Here is a 5,575-nt window from a genome sequence, read left to right as displayed (position 1 = left end):
TTCGTATGTTCGCTTCAGTAATAAGACTGACATCATCATTCCTTACTAGCTTTACTGTGAAATTAAGGAAAATCTTCAGTGCTTGCTTTGTGTACAGATAACCGCACGCACTATCTATCTATCTATCTATCTATCTATCTATCTATCTATATATACTATATATATATATAGATATATATCATATATATATCTATATATATATATATATATATATATACTAATTCATACATAATTTATCACTTTACTCATACGGTCATCTACAAGAGGCAATATAGTTCAGTACAGAAAAACATACGTGGTTACATCATACACATACAATGCTTCTCTCTCTCTCTCTCTCTATGCATATATATATATATATATATATATATATATATATATATATATATATATATATATATCGCAGAAGATTTAGATTTAGCGAGAGATCACAAATTCGGTCCGCAAAGGAGCCGAATGCTTCACCTGATAGTTAGTCAACTGCAGTGGCTCTGCGACCTTAGACGGGTGGCCATAGACAGTGTTAGCCTTTCAGTTATAAGGCGTATTTGAGATGAAATTGCAGTCTCGTGCCCTTTTTTACCTTGATCGCAATTGCCCTGTCGCATAATTTATAACTGTAAAATTATACAGAGTGGTTTTTGTATGTATGTATACTTTTAAATTAGTATGCATATACATTCATCCATAGACGGAATATATGTATGCATTCGAATTCCTGGAATTATACGTAAAGTATGCATACAGTCATCTTTAGCTCTAAGTCACAATTATCATCATTATCGTCTATTATTATTATTAATAATGATTATCATTACTTCTACAAAACTCGGAGGTAAACTACAGCAATTACAATAAGAAGACAGTTAGTAAGGAGTTCCGTGTAAGCCTTATACTTAAGTTGACTGACTAATCCCTCGATTGGCTCACAACTGATTATGTTCACGCTATATAAAAAATATAATTCTTTTTAGGTAGAAGCGGAAGTCCGGTTTACCTCGAATTATCCGCAGCCCTTTGATTTTTATTTATTTTTTTGCCTGAGACACAGATTACTGTTTAGATATTGCGTCATTGTTCATTCCTTCTCTTTACCGTTTCGTCAGTTTTGTTTCATTGTATTTCTTAGCGTTATGCCTTTCTCATCTTTAACAAATACAAAAGATATAACCCTTAGCAAGATTTTTACGCAGATTCTAGTTCAGTGGCGGATTTAAGGGGGCGGGGGGCAGCCCTGGTCACGCGAGGAGCGCCCCCGCCCCCTTGGAATAACAGAGCATTGTTTTCTTCCAATAAATCATTATTAGCAGCGAAATTTTCCCAGGTAATGAGTGTTTCAACAACAACAAAAACAACTGTATGGGTGCATACATAAATATTGATATATGTACCGTATGTGTCCACATGTCACATATATATGATAGTCCTGCGTGCCCCCAATGAAAGATTTCTAGATCCGCCACTGATCAAGTTACGTCTCCTTGTAATGCGTGTTTGTACCTAAAAATGTTGCAAACATTCAATTACTGAACTTTATTATCGTATTAGTATACTCGATTACTTTAACAGAAAAAAAACGCAAAGAACTGTGAAAGTAACAAATAAAGTTAAGTAATGACAAAATTAATTAAAATTGAATCACATTTGCCAGTAATACGACACCACCATATTCGCATCTCAGGCCATCCTATCTGCAACCTTTCACTACACATTCCCTGGATCAGGCACGGAATGAAATGCGATATTTAGGCCCAAGGCCGAGCGCGGGGACCTGTAAGGTCATTCAGCGGGGAATTGTTTACAAAGCACTGCGATGCGGTGACTGGCTCTGCAGGTGCTGTCGACGAGGACTTGCTTGATGCAGTGGCCTTGAGTTTCATGACAATTTGGTAAGCAGGCTGGTACTACTTGTTATTTCTAAACTTTATTTTTTTTTTTTTTTTATCTTTATTGACATATCACTTCTCTTTTTAATCTAACCCTCTTAGTTCACTATTTTTCTTTACTTTTTATGCCCATTTACTTGAAGGGTATTAATTGTCCCTAAATATTTCCAGCATTTTCGTCTTTTTGCATTCCTTCGTTTTCATTCCATCTCTGCATCTTCGTCATTCATTCAGTTCACTTTTCTTTGGCGTTTGTACGAATGTTCCTATCTGATAGTAGAGAAAAAACGATGTCATTTTCCTCATTTAAGGGAATATTCAGCACGATTTAAAACAGTGGACAACGAGTTCTATTTGTTAATTGCATTTTTCATTTAATGGATCTATCATTTTAAAAAATGTCTCTTTTTACAGGTATAGCAAACCGAAATTTCATTCAGTTCACGAAACGACAGAACATCATTGAAGCGTCTATATGAAATAATCTTCTCTCAAGAGGACAACAAAACAGTGCTTATTCAAACATATGATAAAAAAGACTTAGCTAAGTGGGCATACTTATTGTTTTGATTCAATCTCTACCTTCAGTGAGTGACGCATGATGCATTAAGAGACTGATAAGATAAACTACTGCTCCCTGCATACCCTGAGTTCGGAAGGCAATTTTTCAATTCACGGAAGTGATAAGATAATCCCACTCAGCCAGCGCTCGGAAATAGCACTTACGATTCCACGATTAAAGGCACAAAATAAAATTAAAAGTGGAAAAGTGATGAAGTGAGAAAGTGAAACTTGATAAGTAAAGTAATATGACTTTGGCACCACTTGGCACTGTGGAGGTTATAGTAGAACCATGATATTCATCGCGGGAAGGACACCGGTTGACTGATTTGCATCTCCTTGGTGTTAAAGCATTATCGACACTGAGCTGGTTAGTAAAGTTAGATGGTTAATGAACTGATAAGGCCATATACTCCATGATCATGACGCTGCAGACTTCTGCAAGAGTGAAGATGGCTGTTACCCTCAATTCTTAAAGAAATGAAAACGTTTTCCATTAAAGTAATGCAATACTTTCTCATGGAAGCGATACAAACATTTTTTCTACAAATAATGAAAACGTTTCCACTGAAAGTAGTTCAATGAAATAAAGTATATGGTTGTTATTGGCCCCAGGAGGAGAGTATATAGTCTACGACTTATGGGCAATTCTCCCACAAAGGGTCAGTGGCTCTCTGGTACTTCCAGAGTATACTTGTGTCTATTGTTTGCCACTTACTACCACTACAGTACTAGTCACCAATTAATAGTGACTTAACTCACGTGGTTGCTATTGGTCCTAAAGGACAGAGGCTCATCCGGCGTTTTGGGGGCATTTCCTTCTACAGGGGTTCACAACCCCCCAGGGGGTGGTTTGCTGGTGCTGCTTGCTAGTACGAGTCTTGATCGACTGACCTCATTTTTATCATCAATAGTAGTTGTAGTAGTAGTAGTAGTTATTAATCTGTCTATTCATAAGTTAAAGCATATCTTAGTTTCACCAGACCACTGAGGTGATTAACAGCTCTCCTACGGCTACCGCAAAGGAATAGATATTTTTACGTTGCTAGGATCCAGTTGGTTACTTAGCAACGGGACCTACAGCTTATTGTGGGATCCGAACCTCATCAAGAAATGCATTTCTATCTCCAGCCGTCTATTCATAATCAAAGTACAAGTTCCGTTGAAACATTGGAATTAATGGTGAAACAAATCCACGTTATGTATGGGTATATCATTAAGAATAAATCGATAGAGAGAGCTTTCGGGAATCTGTTTGATTCCATTTTATCTTTAAATAAAAAAAAATATGTACTCATATATAACTGGATTTGTTTCTCCCTTTCAAGGCTCATGCTACTACGAGAATTTCTTAATTTGATTGAATGTTGATGAAGGAAGCCGTATCAGATTTTCAATATATATATATGTTATTACTTAACCATCAACAAAATCATGGGTCTTGAAGCTAAGATGGGTAAAGAGAATATAAGGACATAAATACATACATATACATACATACAAGGAATTTGCGTGTGTCTGACTCTGTATATAGACAGGTTTACATAAACTTAGATCGCATATTGAAACTTTAAGCTTACACTAGTGTCCAGATACTACATGTTTTCCTTTACTGAAAAATCCTCTATTCATTTCCAAAGACTTTTACGTGTCGCCTTTAATGGGAAGAACACTAGGCTAAGAAATGATAATGTCAAGGGGAAAATTCCAGGACACCCGAAAGGATGACATCATGGAGAAACAGCGTTTTCCGAATGTAAAGGGATACCTACTACAACTCCATATAAAACCACGAGAAAGGATCTGACGCTGTTATTCTCGTCAGTGGTGGATGCGTCATGGCTCGCAAGTAACGTGACTGGCGGATGTCCTTCCTCTGCTGATCTGACGAATCACTGGACCGCTGTAGTAGATAATTCAGAAGGAAAAATAGAATGCTCCATGAAGTGGCGTTAGAGGCTTGCAACTTCCGTTGATGTTATGTTGGTAGTTATTAAATGCAACTTTATATTACTGAAGTAAAATAGGCAAAAACTTGAATTTAAGAATTTGCATAAATGTGTTCAAGACGCTTATTATCATGCATATAGATAGATCCGTAGGCTGAGAGAGACGTAGGAAAACAAATTGTACAGTAAATGTACACCCCTGGCGGCAGTCCTAATAGGAGTCATCGACGCGACGTCATCAAACGTCATTTTCCAAACAATAACACTGGCTGGTGGACAAAAACCTATTTCCGCTTCTCTACCATACCAGACGAACGTTGATCATTCAAGTTAATCTGCGCCTTATTTATAAGCAATGGTTAGTCGTGTGTTGTTGTAGGATGCACGAATAGGTGGAGAAAGGAAGCCTGGTATTCTATCATCGTATTCCAAGCGGAAGAGACAAGGAAAGGAGAAATAAAGTGGCTGGCAGTCATCAACTGTCAAACTTATGCAAGGCTTAAAAACAATTAAGATGAAAGAGAGCAGTTAGACTGACCACTTCGTAACCTGCCTCAAGTTACTCTGTAAATGAGTAACAAGTAACACTACCAATCCAGTGTTGCCACACTCTCGAATTGGAATTATCGTACTGGCTCATCAAAAGTGTGGGTTTTTCAGTTAAACATATCGTACAAAATTGTAGATTTTATTGTAATTATTATCTTACACTGTTTCTGATATTCAACACATTTTTATAATTTGACAAAATAATGAATATATGTATGATTTCTTTTTAGTCATTAATATCTTGCAATTTGCATACTTAAGAAAAAATACAAATAAAAGATTTCTCTCTACAAAAACGAAAAAAAAAAAATAGAATTATGAATAATTAGTTAATGTTGTTATGAACAATTGTTATGAACAAATTATTACTATATTGTATTAACACTGGTAAAAAAAAGTATACAGCTTAGAACGTCACTTCTTTCGATAATGTAAACTAAACTGAGAATGAATTAACACGAAGGTATGTGAGTTGATATCCCCACTCATTCATATCTTTAAACACCCCAAAACATCAAAAATCAAAATAGCATCACTGAGTAGTAATTTGAAATGAATATATATAATTAAACATGACCGGCCCGCCCGTCCCGGGACACTTGGCAGACATAGCCCGCCCATCTCGGGACA

The sequence above is a fragment of the Macrobrachium nipponense genome, chromosome 1 (genome assembly GCF_015104395.2).
Source record: "Macrobrachium nipponense isolate FS-2020 chromosome 1, ASM1510439v2, whole genome shotgun sequence".
Classification (NCBI taxonomy): domain Eukaryota; kingdom Metazoa; phylum Arthropoda; class Malacostraca; order Decapoda; family Palaemonidae; genus Macrobrachium; species Macrobrachium nipponense.
This window is presented reverse-complemented; position numbering follows the sequence as displayed.